The sequence below is a fragment of the Talpa occidentalis genome, unplaced genomic scaffold, assembly GCF_014898055.3.
Source record: "Talpa occidentalis isolate TD23 unplaced genomic scaffold, MPIMG_talOcc4v2.1 talOcc4.4, whole genome shotgun sequence".
Classification (NCBI taxonomy): Eukaryota; Metazoa; Chordata; class Mammalia; order Eulipotyphla; family Talpidae; genus Talpa; species Talpa occidentalis.
This window is the reverse complement of record NW_023604295.1, coordinates 16,512,930-16,530,984: the sequence shown is the minus strand read 5'-3', so window position 1 is coordinate 16,530,984 and position 18,055 is coordinate 16,512,930. Positions and strand designations below refer to the sequence as shown.

Sequence of the window (18,055 nt, the reverse complement as noted above, 5' to 3'; positions counted from 1 at the left end):
AAAAATGTCTTTGTTTGAACAATAAATTGGCGTATGACCATCCTAAGACTCTCCTGCCCAATGGAGATCAAATTGGTGGAGGAAAATTAGTCCAGGGAACTTATTTCTGCAGTCCGTCCTGACTTATCATAGTGTGTTGATTGTTCTTTACCTCATTGCCCCAGCAGAAACTAGTCATTGCTGGTAGCTCTGGGGACTAAGTAAGGGTACCTACTCTTTTGCCCATCCCTTTCCAAGCTTTCTATTAAATGATCCTCAGTCATTCCATTGGAACATGCTTTGTGTTTTTGCTAAGACTTTTATTGGTGCAATGGTAAGGACAGAACTAAGACAATGAGGTGTCATGAAAGATGTGATTTTCAAGAAAACTTGTGTAATGAATAGATGTATAAGGACCAATGATGAAGCGAATGCACAAGAGTGAAATATCAAAATTGGGAAAAGATAGTAGAAGTCATGGAAAGTGTGTAAATTATGAACTCTATGGCTGAGCAGTGATAAAATTAAGCACATGTTAGGCAAAAAAGAGAAAAAAATTGTATCTCCTTTGTTACTCAATTTAGTGCAGCAGCACTAAGCATTACCAAATGCTTATTTTGATTTTAGGCATTGGATATGAACATCAACTAAAGTATTCTTGGGAGAAAAATTATGGAAAGGAGAGATTAGGAAAGTCACAATATATTGCTGCAATATATTTACTTGAGCTTGAGTCTGTCTGTATTTAACCCTTTCTGGAAAAATAGAGAAGTACTGCACAGAGAATTTTATTGATATATTATTTTGATCAAAAATACTTTTGTCCCGCTCATGAACACTTCATTTAATCAAAAGTATACAAATATTTTAGCATCAAAAATCCATAACACGTATGGTAGCTAATAAGTTGTTTATATATTTTTAAATCCTGCCTTTGATGTGATCAATCACTTTTTCAAAAAGCTACAATTGTCCAAACTGAAATGGACTTTGATTATTAGAACAATATCAATAATTAGAAAGTAGGGCCTCCCCGGTGGCGCAGCGGTTGAGCGCTGATTTTGTGAAGCTGCCCGTAGCCTCTGCAGTGCCAGTTCAATCCCTGGCTGCTCCCCGGCCACCGGTGGAGGGTCCCACATGGCGCACAGACCTCTCCTGCTGCCTGCTGCTCCCCTCAGCAGTGTACATCGTCAGTCTGCCTGTTCTGCTGTCGGCTCTGGCTCTGGTGAATTCTCTCACCCTCCTGCGTTTCTGACTGTACCCAGTGCTTGCATAAATAAATAAATAAATCTTTAAAAAAAAATTAGAAAGTAAAGATATGAACAGATATCTAAAAACATGGCAAATTTGGGTGGATGATGTTTAAAAAGTTAAATAAGCAGTATATAATAAGCTTGCCATTCTCAGGAAGTTAGAATTCAGAATAATTAACCTGACAGAGAAAGAGTCAGTTTTGTGCACTCACCCCAAATTCTCATAGTTTTTCAAGGGTTTGGTACATCTGGGGATACTGATAGCTGAGCCCTGAATCCAATTTAGAGAAAGCATCCTTAATGTTAGCTGAAGGCAGTGGAGTAGAAACTTATCACTGAGGAATGGAATGCATGCCTTTTGGCTGAAATCTGCTTAGAGGAATGCAATTTTTGCAGTATAAAAGTACATAGAAATCTTAGTTGTATTTTTCTTTAAATCTGTGAAAAACTTTATATGCCCTTAAGGGATAGAAAACCTAAGCAGTTCTTAAGAAAACAGGAACCATCCTAAAGAAGAACAAACATTGTACAGCAACACCTCCATCGTGGCTCACTATTCTTTGTCCCATTTCAGAGGCCAGACTACCTGGAATTTTGTAACCCAACAAAACTTCAGACTCCTCACATTTCCATCCAGCTTCACAGAACTGGGCAGCAAGTTCTTGCTAAGGTTCAAGTCCAGGAAAATCTGTAGGAAAGAGACTATTCTGTTGGAGATCTAGGACTCTAAGTAGATACTGTGGAATTTCCAAAAACATTCCACATGCTTTGAAGAGCCCTAGTCTACACCACTAGTTTTCTGGGTTTGAATTAAAGTAGATAGTCAATGAATGAAGTGAGGAAGAATGGAGATAACAAAGCTGGTTTCTATAGAATCCCTGCAAGTACCAGACTGTTTTCCCTTTTTAAATAAAATGAGTTATTTTACAAATTAGCATAATATTTTGAAACACAGATTCAATGTGTCAAAATGAAAATCTTATACTTTATTTTTGTGGGCCCCTCGCCGGCAGCCGGGGAACGAACCAACGCTGCAGAGGCTGCGGGCAGCCTCGCAGCCCAGTGCTCAACCCCTGTGCCACCAGGGGAGGCCCGAAAATCTTATACTTTAATGAACAAATATTGTTAGTGGCTACCTGTACTAATTCTTCCATATTATTGAGAAAAGCTGGTTGTAGGCAGGTAAACTTAAATATTAATAAGTAAAGATGAAACTTCCAGTAATCCCTCGTAAGTTTTAGAAGAGGAGAGAACCTTCTAGATGTCCCAAAGGTTACAGATGTGCACACCAAGCATTGTTATTTTTCTTGAGGGTGCTGAGCATGCCTTTTTGATCTATTCCTAAGGAGGAAAATATCTGGAAAGAACGTTTCTAGCCTTTGTTCACATATCACACATGCTTTTCTACAAGATTTTTTTATTTTTATTTTTTTGCAAGAAGAGACTGCATTATTGCACTGGCCACTGCAGATTGCTCTTTGCAGAGTGCTATACTAAGGGCTCAAATACTAATTTCCTTTATTGCAATGCAGGGATACTTATGGAGGCCAGATTCCTCAATTACTCAGGGAATGAGAACAATTTAGGGAGAGGGGTTGGGAAGGCTGTCTTAAAGCCCAATAGGCCTCAGATTTATGTCACATTCTATGTTATTTCACTAGTAATGAAGCTGATGTTTAATCTCCACCTATCTGATTCCAAATTTTATTACTTAATGTTTGAAACTAAAGATTCAAACATATCCCACCTAGTTGCATTCAAGTCTCTTATTACAATTTCTAAAACAAATCATTTAATTTGCCTAATTTAATTATTCTTAAGAATATAAATATCAATTTAATGAAATTCTTTTGTTAGAAATCTGGGTGTTTCATGAAGTTTATAACTAAACTTATTTAATTTTTCTCGTTTGATAATACTTTCATGACCATAAAGACTGTTCTGCCACAAATAAAAGCTCAATAAATTGTTCTGATTTGTTTTAGCAAGAGTTTATTTTTTTACCTTTCCCAGGCAAAGCTATTTTACTAGGAAAAAGTGAGCATTTACAATCTAAGCATTTCAATGTTAATATATTGACGAGAATGCAAATGTAAACAAGTAGGCTATGAAATTATTTTGTCTTTCCCTTTTGGAAAAGCTACCAAAAATGTAATATAAACAGGTATATAAACTGAGTAAATATTTGTCTACCACTGTTTATATTTTTCCTTTTCTATATAAGTTAAAATCAGATGCACATGGGAACTGGCAAATAATGTTAGAAAAAGAATAGTGTGTCAATATTTACAAAAGAAGATCTGATAGTGCCACACTGAATACCCTTCTGTGTGTGTACATATTTTTAAGTTGAAAGATTCTTTGAAAAAAAATGACATTTGCTACACTCTTAAGAAAAAGAACAAAAATAGAGGCATCAAGCTCCTGAATTCAAACAATACTACAAAAAAAAAAAAAAACACCCAAAAAACAAAACAGATGAATGAAGGAGATGTGGCATATATACACATTCAGATATTAAAAAAAAAAAGTCTTGCTACTTGCAAAAACATGGATGAATCTTGAGGCTATAAGCCAGATAGAGAAAGACAAACATCATATGATTTCACTCATATATGGTATAGAGAGAAAACAAATAAATAATGAATTAAATAAATTAAAGTTAAACTTTCAGACTAGAAGGACACTTAGTGGTTACCAAAAAGGAAGGAAAAAAATGATGGTAGGTAAATTGGCTAAAAGGGGTCAATTGTACTGTGAAAGTTAGAACTTGAACTCTTAATGTTGAACTTAGAGTAGAATATACACGTATTGATTTTCAATGATACACATCTGAACTTACATTTTATAATGCAATGTTACTTCAATAAAAAAATACATATAATTCCTTCCAATAATGGCATGCTATTCTATGTAGATTGCATGAAAGAATCTAGGTTTGCCAAAATCATTTAAATGTAATCTATTTTCTAGATACAGCAACATGGACTGCTTCTTCCACGTGACTTCATTTGCCTACATATTTTGCCTCTTGACCCTCGCCCCAGTTGCTAATTTATACTTTCTATTTCACTTTAATGATTTTTGTCTTTGCGACTCCATCTCTTGAATTTCCCCATTCTGCATTAAGTATAGGATTGCCAGATAAAATTCAAAATGCAGAGTCATGTGAATTTCAGATAAAAAAATAATTGTTTTAGTGTAAAAATATTCCAAAATTTTCATGAGTAAGTTCTGTAGGAGGGTAGATGGACAAAGAACTCCACAGAGAATGTTATTGTAAACAGGACAGGGCAATTACATTTGGTTTATGTCAAGTTTTTTTTTTTAATTACAGTACAGGGCCTCCCCGATGGCACAGTGGGTTAAGCGCCACGCTGTGAAGCTGTCCGCAGCTTCCGTGGCGTGGGTTCGATTCCCAGCCGGCCAGGTTGATTCCCACATGGCGAGCAGACCTCTCCTGTCTTGCCCACTGCTCCCCTCAGCAGTGTTTTCAGCGCGTCCATCTGCCTGTTCTGCTCCCCATTCTGTCTCTGGTGAATTCTCTCACCCTCCCGCACCTCTGACCTGTACCCCAATTCTTGTATAAATAAATATAATCTTAAAAAAAATTACAGTACAATGACATCTCAAAATGAAAACTAAAACTTTGGCCTGTAAAGTGACCTTGTTTTCTCTGACTTTGAATGACTAGAGACTTAAATCATCATTTTAAGATAAATCTAATCATTCCATACCCTTCTGTGAAATATGCTTTAACTTATGTTGGTGAATGATCTGACCAAATTATACCATTTTCAAGCACAAAGGACTGACTACCTTCTCATTGGGTACCAGTAATTGAATAATAAAAAATGTCAATATCATTAACATTAAGCAGCTAGAGTGAATTTTCACTTCTGCTGTAATTACAGAATAATTATAGGATTATTTAATCAAAGAGTAAGGTGATAACCACTGTGAGGTTGATAAAATGCTCACATTACTTGAAGGAATAAATTATTTCATTCAAGTTGACATGTGGAAGTAAAAATCACAGGATGTAAAAACATTTTCTATTTCAAAATTTAACCATGATATTTGTCATCCACTAATATAACAGCACTTAGTTTCATATCATATCTAAAGTTCAGACAATATAAAACCGAATATTAAGCATATTTCTATATATAACAAATGTGTGTAATATTTTCTTAAAAATGCTAAATATAGTGATCAATCACATCATAAAAGTGCACATTCTTTATGATAACCTTATAAGGAATATATGTTTCACATATGTACATATATTACACTTATATACACATAAGAAAAATATTGACATAAAGAAAGAAATTGAAATAATTGGATATACACCTAATAAAACATCTTTATTTGTTCTGGTGGTTACCTCTGGTTGGGTATATGGGACACAGATAACTTAATTTTCTTTTTTGCTTAGTATCATTTGCTAAATATTCCCTAATATGTTTTCATCAGGCAAAAAGAAAAAAAATATTTTTTTTAAAAAGCTATCCTTTAAAAAATTCTTTACCTTTTATTACATGGTTTGCCAGAGGCCCAAGTAAATATAGGATGTATTAAGCTGGATATGCCTAGTAAAACTAAAATGCCAAAGTGAATAATAAAATAATACATAAAGCAGTAATTTGTTTCCTAAACTCTTAAGTATAAGTGACTTCTTGCTGAAGAATTGGCCAATTGTACATTGTTTTTTATTGTTACTTATATCTTCAAGTGAATATGATTAGCATTTCCCCTAGGGTCCTTCTCTGTGGTTATTGATGATTTCAGCCATTCATTGCATAGGCACATGATGAATTAAAATCACCTGAGAAGGAACCTAACACTTTTAAAAGAGAGTCATTGTGTTCAAGAAAACATGGCCCTAAAGTCTCTGTGCTGAAAAATTAATCTTTACAAATTCCCACTGTGCAAATGAGTACTCAAGGCACAAAACATGGAAAATAACCTAAACTTTGTCATTACCACTCAAATATTTCTCATGTTTATCTATTGAAAATTATGTAGCATGTCTAATAGGGCACTTTATAAATCTGTAAAACATGATACAGTTTTAAGAGAAGTCACTTTTACTGAGATGAAGTACTACATGGGGAAGCAAGAACATAAAAATCTATCCAAAAAGATCTTCTGAAATAAATGTATTTAAAAATGTATTGCCAAAAACTGCATTATTGAGGGACAAATCGGGCATACATGAGGATTGAAATATAATTAAAATTATTATTATGTGGCCCTATTCACTCATAAAATGTGTAATAAATACATTATTTATACACACGGGTATTTTTAATCACTATTATATGAACTTACATTTTAATACTCTTACACACTGTAGACTGATAATAAATAGAATTATCTTAAGTACATTTTTCTCTTCCAAACAATTGTTTAAGGATTCAAATGAAGAAGAAAAATAAAGGATTAGTATATAAATATTCAAATAGTACATCCATTACGAATCACCTTCATTGCTCTTACCCTAAATTTCACAAATATCTTAGGATTGGGAAAATTGTGTTTGCTAGAACTTTGACTTCTGGATCAGAATCCTCTGATTTCACATATATACAATCCAGAGTAAGTCAAAATTCCCTTTAATTTTGAATACAATCTTTTTTTTTTTTTTAAAGATTTATTTATTTATTTATTTATTTATACAAGCACTGGGTACAGTCAGAAGCGCGGGAGGGTGAGAGAATTCACCAGAGCCAGAGGGGAGAGCAGAGCAGGCAGACTGACAAAGTACACCGCTGAGGGGAGCAGCGGGCGGCAGGAGAGGTCTGAGCGCCATGCGGGTGGCGGGGGATCCAACCTGCGCTGCAGAGGCTGCGGGTGGCTTCGCAATCCAGCGCTCAACTGCTGTGCCACTGGGGAGGCCCTTGAATACAATCATTTTGATGAAAGTTTTATATATCCTGTCAGACCCTATCACGATTTGTTCCTCTTCAACTTATTTTCAGCTCATTTCAACCATTCGTGTCTAGTCATCCCATTGCCATCTCTTCTCCCAAGGCCACAAACTAATTTCAAGTTGAAAAAGCAAATGGCAAAATACGAACCATGTTTAATTTCTGGAAAAATCTGAAACTTCCTCCACTTTATATGTTCTCATCTTGACGTTGTTGACTACATTCAGAACTGATTAGCTTTTTCGTTCCTCATTTCAGGCTTCTCTCACCCACCTTAAATGCTGTTCTTCTCAACACTGTGTTTCATTCTTTTTTCTTCACATTCTCCCTTGGTGATAAAATCTATTTTGATGGCTTTATCGTCATAGCTAATGACTAGTCGTAGCTAATGACAATTTGAATCCTTCTTTCCATTTGTGTTTGTTTAGCTATTTACCCCCTGGATGTTTTTACAACGAGGTTTCATTAGACACTTCAAACTCCACGTATTAAAAATGCGGTGTCTCCTCTTTATTCACAACCTGAATCTTTCTATAACTTTTTTTAAAAAAGATTTATTTATTTATACAAGAACTGGGTACAGTCAGAGATGTGGGGGTGAGAGAATTCATCAGAAACAGAGCGGGGAGCAGAACAGGCAGACTGACGAAGTGCACTGCTGAAGGGAGCAGCGGGCAAGACAGGAGAGGTCTGCCACGCCATGTGGGTTTCTCCCTGGCCAGCTGGGGATCGAACTCATGCTGCAGAGGCTGTGGACAGCTTCACAGCGTGGCACTCAACCCACTGCGCCACCAGGGAGGCATTTGTCATCTGAGTCACATAACCAGCTTTCTGGGAATAATCTGACTTTTCACTTTCTCTTGAGTTTGTACATTTCCCTTGTCCACCACTTCCAACTTAGTCAACACTCATACATTTGCTTGTTTGGGTTATGGCTAACAAATCCCCCTTCCATTTATCCTTCACAGAGTGGTGGGGCGCATAGTTGATCATGGTATTTATTGCATTATTCCTCCTTAGTTTTGTTCTAATGTGTATCTTACATGGTCCCATCACTGTGCAACTATAACAGTGTAATCCCATACAAAGGGGAAGTTCCAGGTTCCCTGCCCCACCTAAGGAAGGGTGGAGCTTAGCAGAGAGGGAAAGCTAAGAAGGACTTGAGAGAGAAGACAGGAGTAGGCACATGAGCAGAGAGAAGTGAAGAAGAAGCTGCATTTGCTTCTTGGCCTTGGGCTTGGACAGGGATTGGGGAAACATGGAAGGAGACACATGAAATAAACAGGGGTGAGAAACCCAGGGGAAGACTGACAATGGCAACCTTTCTCTTGTCTTTTGATTTTGCTTTTTTCCTTCCAGACTTGCCTGGCCCCTTCTGCCCCTGTAATTTGGGTTCCTCCCAGAAGTTGCCTTAGACTATGGCATGCTTCCACGTTTTAGTGGCCCTGCTTTGGGCCAACCCTCTCTGGCTGGGTGTTTACCCATGAGGAGATGTATATAACTTTGGGTATTTCATGTGGAAACTATTTTAACTATATTCTTTCTCTTCTCTCTATTGCACACTAATTGTGTGAAAGTTATTGTCTATTAAAAAGTCTTATGGGCAGTGTATGTTTTGTCTTTATGTGGCAGATGGCAGAACCCATTTAAAGTAGGGAGGTTTGGGGGTTCCAGGGTGCCCCTCATTCTGCCTGCTAACACAGCTCTTCCTTTATTTCTGGGTTCACCTAAGTGTACATGTTCATTGATTTCAGAATGTTTAACTCATATTTCCAGATGAAACAAATTTATTAATTAGCACTTACATAGTTTCCAGTCAAAATTATTGGCAAAATCATTTAGGTCATTTTGTGTTTTCCCCCTCTGTGGAGGATATGCCATATATTTACATTTAAGATATATTTGCATTGTCAAATATTTATATTTAGGTTATTTAGATTCTTTGGTTGTAATGTGTATTTCCTTCTCTGGTTCCTAGATTTTCAATTTGCATATTAACCTAATGCTTTTTATGTCTTATTTAATGTCTATGTAACTTAAAGTCATAAAAATCTTTATCTCTTCTGAGAGTTTGCAATGTTTATTTTATTTTAAAATATTCTATTTCATTTTTGTATTTGTTTACACAAACTTTGATTTCACTCTGCTGGCTAAAAACTTCAGTACCATGTTGAATTAAAGTGGTGATGGGCATCATGTCTGAAGTTATTTACCATCATACTGGTAATGCTACGAACATATCACCATTAACTATTTAACTGATAGTGCTGGGGGAAAGGATGTCCTGAGCTAATTCCATGCAGGCTTTGTGGACTCCACCCCCACTCCAGACCAAAGCCATCAGGACATTGGGAAAGACAAATCCTGTCACCACCAAAGGGAAGGTGGCTGGGACCTGAGGGTGGAGTTGGGCAGCCAGGTTTGGTATAAAAACCAAACACATGGGCCTTGGGGTGCTCGCTCTGTCGCTTGCCTCCTGCTTCATGGCTTCTGGCTCACAGCCAGCTCTCAGAGTGCCATTTGGGATACCAGATCGGCAGATCAGGTAGGATGCATTTAAAACTTTGTCTCCCACTTTTCTTCCCGAGTTGTACATTTCCCCATTGCCCTTCCCTTGTAAATAAACCTTTTATTAACCTTTCGTGTGTGCCTGCAGTAGAGCATTGATAAGTCCTTTTAAGCACACGGGTGAGGACCCACAGTCAGGCAACCCATTTTGTATGGAGGCTGCCCTATAACAATAGTGATTTTTTTAAAGATTTATTTATTCATGCATACAAGTACTGGGGTACAGGCCAGAGCTGTGGGGTGTGAGAGGATTCACCCGAGACAGAGTGGGGAACAGAACAGGCAGATTGAATGAAATACACTGCTGAGGGGAGCAGTGGGCAAGGCAGGAGAGATCTGCTGCACCATGTGGGTAGCTCCCTGGCCGGGGATCGAACTCATGCTACAGTGACAGCAGATAGCTTCATAGGTTGCGTCTTAACCCCTTGTGCCACCAGGGAGGCCCTTGATTTTTTTCAAGATTGTCTTTGCTCAGATGATGACACTTGTAATTGATGCCTACTCAAAATTAATGAACAGGTGAGCCACAGAGAAAGTTTGGACTTAACTGCATTCTCTATAGATCAAGGAGTTTATTGTGATCACTAATACTAGGGGGACTTTATTTTTCTTCTTTCCACCCACAACAACAACCAAAACAGACAAGTTTCTTTTCTATTTCCCTTTGTATTTTACCCAGAAGTTGTAGCACTCTGGGGCCTTGACTTCATGCAAAGGCCTGAGGCTCTTCTCTGACTTGCTTCTCCCCACCAGCCTAGTGAAACAAAGAAGCTTATCACTGGGTAGACCCCACACCCTCAGGGCAGCCCCTAGCACCGGTGCCTTATTAATTCTCTGGGGCCTTCTCCTTTTTCTCCTTCAGATTGATGATTTTCTTTTCTGTCTTCCAGGATCAGTCTTGCATTTAACATTTCTTTCAAAAAATATTTTATCTGGTATTTAATGTTTTTCTGTATTGGAATTATTTTATAAACTCAGTGGTTTGCTATGCTCTGTGTTTCAGTATAACTTCCCTTAATGTTTTGTTTATACTCTCCATGATCCTTTTCTTTTAGAAGACAACTGAATCTTTCATTTTTAATACATATTTTGACCCCATTATTTTGTTCACACAAAAGGTTTTTCATTAATTAGGCTAAATAATATAAAGTAGGGGAGGAATATTTGAATAAGAGCAAAAAATGGTGTATTAATTGTGATAGAATTGTAAGAACAGAATGGATTTGAAAATGAAGAAGATGAAGACAAAAAAATGCCTCTTATCTATTTAAGAGGAATATCAGGGTAAGGCTGGAGCATGGGGGTGCAGGAATTTACCAGAGACAGTGGAGATCAGAAAAGGCAAGTTTATTGAAATAGCCTGCAAAAGAAAAGGAGAAATAGGAGAGGTCTGGTGTGAAAAAGGATTTGTGGCTCCCTTTCATAACGTGTTTTTGTGGGCTTTTCATTTTGTGGAGTGGGTTTTGGGCCAATTTGTGCTGGTGCTGGGATGTCTTGTCTTGGGTGTTGACCTTTGACACAGAATGTCCTGACCCTGCTTCCTAATTTCAGATCAAATTGATAGGTCTTATGGGCTGGTTCCTAGTGCAAATTTACCAATTACTTTTACCTATTCAAGCTTTCCAAACCTTCCTGCTGGGCAAGGAGTTGGGGCTTAGTTTTTAACCTTATTAAATGATACCCTGACAACTTACAGTGCAAGGGATAGTATGATTAATATTACCAATGTTCCATCCTAGTTTTTAGTCCATTTATAATTTGTCAAACAAAACATCATCACAATTTTTATACTGCTAAAGAGAACATCTGGTATTATAAAATAGAGATCTCAATGTTTGGAGATTATATATGATTTTGTATATATACAGAAATATATATACACACATATGTATTTAACCACAGAATGTGTAAGATTATTATTCTTAGACATGCAAGCCAAAATAGTTATTAAAATAATTTAAATATGAAGCACATACCTAAGTGACATGATGTATAGATCCTTTTTAAATCTTAGACTACAAAAGTTCTGTTTTCATATTTTGCAAATTGAAGAAAACCATATTGTTAGCGCACAGACTGAGGGTCACCCTGGGATCCCCAACATGTTGATATGATGTGACTGATACAATCGACTCCATGGTATTCCTCCCAAGGACAGCAACAACAAAAAAATCACTGCTAAGGGAAATGGCGCAGGGTCATGTTTAAGGATAAAGGATGTGGAGTTAAGGAGAGTGGCTCCTCGGTTATAGCTGTGGGCTGTTAGGCAGGTTATTTAGTATTAAGGTTGGCAAATCTCAACTTCTCATTTATAAATGAGTGTAATCATCAGTCCTATCTTAGGAAATCATTGGTAGAATGTTGATGCCTAAGTGACACTTAGCCATGTACAGGTCACTGTGTACTCAGACTTGTAGCGTTACTGAAAGCCGGCCTCAGTTTCCCTCAGCCGATAAAATGAAACAGTTTGAGGAAAAGGAAAGTGGTTTAATTTGTTGACAAATGAGGAGGGCAGCAGACTCATGTCTGAAAAACAACCGTCCTGCTCTTTGGCAGAGTGCAGGGGTATTTATAAGAGTCTGCAAAGGGGAGGAGAGAGGGGTCAGCATGGAGATGGGTGGGCGCCAGCTTGCTTTTTTCAACAACGGCTGTTTTCCTTGGAATGCAAGAAGGCAAAACTGGTCAAACAAGAGGGAATTGCAAGAAATATGGGAAAGACAAACATGTTAACACTTATCTGAGAGACCGATCACTTGTAACTGCATCACTAGTGGGTATAATGTAGTATATACATATGTTGACCTAGAATCATGTATATTTGAAAACTATATATTATTATATAATATTCCTTCAATTAAAAAATTGACAAAGATAAACATGTTACATATTGTGCCTTTAATATTGTTTGATAACTATCCAAATAATTTCAAATTTTATAGGTTGCATGCAGTGTTTTTTATTTATTTATTTATTAAAAGATTTATTTATTTATTATTATTTATACAAGCACTGGGTACAGTCAGAAGTGCGGGAGGGTGAGAGAATTCACCAGAGCCAGAGTGGGGAGCAGAGCAGGCAGAAGGACCGAAGTACACTGCTGAGGGGAGCAGCGGGCGGCAGGAGAGGTCTGCACACCATGTGGGACCCTCCTTCGGTGGCTGGGGAGCAGCCAGGGATCGAACCGGTGCTGCAGAGGCTGCTGCGGGCAGCTTCATAACCCAGCGCTCAACCACTGCGCCACCGGGGAGGCCCAGCATGCAGTGTTTTTTAAACTCATATCAACTTAAATATATACACTAATAATGTAACAAATATCTTGGCAATCAGTTTTTCTCTGCCCTTGACTATTCTAACATTACTTAGAAATAGTACTATTGATATATTTCACTTCCTCCAGTTGACACCTGTTTAGCTAAATCACTTTATCCCTTTACTCTTCACCTTAAGCTTATTTAGTAACTACTGTATCTGTAACAAAACTTAAACAAAAAAATTATATATGCAAATTGCCTTCATCAACATCTAGAAAGCAAGGAATAGACAGAAAAAAAATTGCTTCTATGACCTACAGAGATCAACAGTATGTCTATTTTTTTTTCCTGAGAGATTAATGTCCTGATTTCTTAAAGGCAAATTGAAATGTGCATGAGATGCTCAGAAGCTAATAATCAATCTAGCTTGACAACAGATTGGTGAATTCTAATATAAGGCTACTAAATTAGAGACCTATTCTATATTATATCCATAATAATCCTCAATGCGCTTAAGTTAATAAAAAATAATACCAAAAAATCTATATGCCATTCTTTGATTAAACCCCAATCATTCTAATTCTTTTTTATACAATCCTTCAATTAGATTTAAGTTTGAGGGCATCTATGTGTGGTGAACATCACCATTAAAATAATGGTATAAATGAACTTGGAAAATAATCTATTGCAATATTACACAGTCAATTGTAAGTTCATAAAAACAAAGTAAGTAGGACAGAGCTGGCGCGCGTGATCTGTGGTTTCTGATTCCAGCATTTATGAATTCCTGGGAAGTTTGTAACTGCAATTGGATCACTGACCCTTAGGAACCCATTTCAGTGACGACTGTTGTAATGTGAGTTTCTCTACTTCAACAGAAGCTGCTTAGAGACAAATTACTTTGGTGCCAGAGTGAATCCACCTCAGTAGCCGCCTCGGATAGCATTACAATCCGATGCAGAAGCCTTGCAAGTTTCGCTCTTTGACCTTTGAGATGACATCTTCTGCCTGATAGTCATTATTTTCTACCTCCAGCTCAGTAGGTTTCCCTAGCAGAGCAGTCATTAGAGCTCCGCAGGCAACATAAATGACCAGATATATATGTTTCCACTTTCAGAAATTGGAGGGGAGGAGATGAAAGGAAAGAGAGGGCGCCAAACTTGCTTTTATTCATGACAGCACCTTCCCCTTGCTGACTCTGAAGCCCACTGCTGTTGATTTCCCTGTGATCCTTGATTTTCCTGTGATATTTCAAACTACTGCGGTTTCTTGAACACAGTTTTAAATCGGCCTGGTTGTGTATTATCTGAGAATATCGCATGGTCTTTTTGCCCTACAATTCTGAAAACTGTCTTTAAACAAAGGTTAACATTCGGTTAAATAAGGCACGTAGGAAGAAAGCAGAAGCCAGCCAGGGGATGCTGCAACTCCTCTGAGTAGGTTAAGTATGTGCTCTCCAAGTTTCTGGAGGGAGACATCAGCCCTGAGGGGTGTTGATACATTAGCAAATAACCCATTTCTCTCAATTCCGTGAAGAGATTCATTCTTTTATTCTTACGCCTTCTCCACTTTACCTAAACTTTTCACCTCCTCTCTTGATATTCTCTACTACTCCTTCCCCTTCCTCATTTTCTCACGCTCTATCTCTTTTCCCTGTAAAAATCTTTTACAGATTAGGAATGGATTACAAGAACGCTGAATGCTTACTAATCTTTGCCTGCATAGAAATTTTCACTGTTTTAATATTGACATGGGGTAAATATAGCTTATTCTATACAATTTTTCTTTCTACTTCCATTGGTTTCCACCATCATATATCATAAAAAAAAAAATGATCTTTTATTTACAAGAGGATATACTAAGTGCTAGAAAAATAAAGAAATATGGGGCTTGATTTCTGCTTTAAGTGTGTTTTCTTCATATAAAATATGAAAACTACCATTAAGAATATAGCAGCATAAAATAGGGGATTAATAAATGGTACAAAGTAATCAGGCAAGGTGGCATTTTTCATTAGCTGTATCAATGTTTGTGTGAGGGTGGGATGGAAAGAGTGGCAAGCATGTAAAGAAATTTTACTACTTTTTTCCCATGTACGTTTAACAGAGACTGATTCTCTTAAATGAATCTGAATATGGGCAGTCTCAACAATATTGCTAAAGAACTTTGGAAGCTCTATTCATTTTCTCAGCAGGCATATTAAAAAAAATTAGCAACAACAAATGCTGGCGAGGTTGGGGAGAAAAAGGAACTCTCCTGCACTGTTGGTGGGAGTGCAAACTGGTCCAACCACTATGGAGAGCTGTGTGGAGATTTCTGGACCTACTAAACATAGAGCTTCCATATGATCCAGCAATTCCACTCCTAGGTATTTACCCAAAGGACACAGAAACATTAATTCCAAAGGGCACCTGCACCCCTATGTTTATAGCAGCACTATTTACAATAGGTAAGCTTTGGAAACAATCCAAATGCCCAAAAATAGATGACTGGATCAAGAAGATGTGGTACATATACACCATGGAATATTACTCAGCAATCAAAAAAGATAAATACATGCAGTTTGCAGCAACATTGATGGAGCTAGAAGGGATCATGCTCAGCGAAATAAGTCAGAAAGAAAAAGAAAAATACCAGATGGTCTCACTCATAGCAGGAATTTAGAAAACCTAAATAAGGGACCAGGAAAAAGACTAATTAATACAAAGTGAAAATCAAATCAACAAGCAACTATAAACCAGAGACACACTATGGGGGGGGGGAGAAGGGCAGGGAGAGGAAGGACTAGGGTCAAAATAAGGGGGGTACAATTGTATGGGGAATATAACCAATAACCAAAATGAAAATGCATACATTGTGCAAAAATGAAAAATGATGTAAGAATTATATAAAATAAAATATTAAAAAATAAATAAATAAATGCCAACATTTTCTCAGCAGGCAGGTAGGTTTTTGGCAGGCAGCAATCACAAACACTGCATTAGATATTGTCATAAAGGAATGCTATCATCAATGTGAATTTGAGCAGCAAATGAAGATATGGATTTTATTTGAATTTTAACTGAGAAAACTAGGTCATAGGATACACATGAGTCAGATTTTGTTATTTCAGAGCAATATTAAGGTTATATCTTAATTTGATAAGAATTTCCAAAATACGACTAATAATGAAGCCAGGGACACATTGGTATAGGAATGTTAGTGCCAGCACAATTTTGACCCAGATCTGAGAAACAGAAATATATGGTAGATCTATAATGATTCCTTCTATATACACATTCTTTTCTCCTCCTTGTTAATAATATCTAATTCAAATAACTTGGCCCCAAAGCTTCTGAATGCATGAATAAGTAAGTTCCTTAATCACTGATCAATGCTAGGCTAAGAAGAATTATCACATCATAGTCAACTAGCACAAAGGCAAAGAGCTAGCCACATTTCCTCAGAGTTTATGCCTGAAAATGTTCAAACTTAGACTCTAGAAGAAAGACAAGCAATGTGAGAGAAAGCCCTTAGTCATAACAACAGTAGAATGTTCAGTGTTTACATTTCTATTGCTTAGAGAAAACCAATTTAAAATGAAAGAGCATGAAGTCAGCATCTTGAAAGAAAAATATGTAAGCATAGAATCTTTGTTCTGTTGCAGCCCCTGGTCTAGTTATTTATCAGGCCATTTTATTTCATTGTTGCCATCTGCATTTTAATTATTCACATTATAATCTCTATTCTCTAAGAAAAAGTTATTATTTTTTTCTTAATTGATCTGAGTTAGGAATTGGTCAATAGACATTCAGGAATCTTAAGCAATTGGTAAACACTGAATGTCCATTTATACTCACTAACAACTCTAAATTATTCATTTTCTCAAAATAAAGTTTACTAAGTATTGCCATAGAAGCTAAGGTTCACATTCAATTAAAGACAAATGTAGGTAACTGTGCCAGGAATGTAAGTTTGAGTTCAATGTTTTCTCAATTATTAAATAATAGGCAATTCTGGGATTGTGATATTGACTTACTCCTCCATCATATAGTATTGGAAATAAGTTTTTAGAGGGAAAATTTATCGCATCCATAATTTAACAGACTTTGATTTTTGCATGGAGTTTGATGTGGTTCTTTCTGTTTTGCTTTTTTTTGTTCTTCTACATGAGTATTCATTCACAAAGTTGATAAGTAGTGTCATAAAGGACAAGTGTTATCATTATATTGTCATTATATCACTGTATATCCCTGGCTTCTTAGGGGTTATCACTATTTTTTAAAGATTGTATATATGACTTTAATGACTTTAAGTTTTTATCCATAGATGGAAGGTATGAAAAATGGCATTTTAAACCAAGAAATATTATGTATATGTGTATGAATTTTTGTATATCTGTATATACACATTAAATCATTGTCTTTAAATAGTTTAATTACCTTGAATTGCAATAATAATCTGTAATAGTTTTACATGATCAACTAATCACATTACACAGAAATTGGAAGCTTGCAGATTGAATTCCTTACTATATTAGATTTTAATTATTATTCTAAGGATACAATATTTAAGGTGACAGTTTTATTGGGTAACGATATGAATGCTAATAGTATTCCACAAAAGGAATAGTAAAGCAGTTTATTTTAATTTATTGATCTTTCAGATTCCTAGCAACCTACTCCCTCCTACTTATTTTCATTTGTAGCATCAATCAAGGTGATGAGTTTGATGAGAACATAGAGAAAATATCTTTAGCTTCTTTGTAAAACACTGGGATTTATATACCATGCGCTAAGCAAAGCAACTTTTTCCTTTTTAAGTTTTATACAGCTTCATATATAATCTCAAAGTATGTGAATGAAAAAATAAATCTTCTGACTTAAGATATTTCTTTAAAGAGTTTATTTCTGATCACTGATATGCCTGAAATTGCCCAGAAGCATTCGTTTATGGTAATGCAGTTGTCTTTGCAAATAATTTTCAGTTATTTCAGCCCAAAACATAAAACTGACCTGTAAGAAAATCCTGGAGTCCCCTGGGTAGGAAAAAAAAACAACAAAAACATCATTATCATTAAAAATGCCTT

General features: G+C 36.4%; 1 long non-coding RNA gene across 2 annotated transcripts in view; it reads left to right on the top strand.

Annotated features, from left to right (window-relative positions):
- Positions 1-16,550: 16,550 nt before the first annotated feature.
- LOC129146714 (uncharacterized) overlaps positions 16,551-18,055 on the top strand; it is an 87,633-nt gene continuing 86,128 nt past the window's right edge. For both annotated transcript variants that reach the window (XR_008553779.1, XR_008553778.1), the window contains exon 1: positions 16,551-16,604. This is a non-coding gene — a long non-coding RNA (uncharacterized LOC129146714). The remainder of the gene's footprint in view (positions 16,605-18,055) is intronic.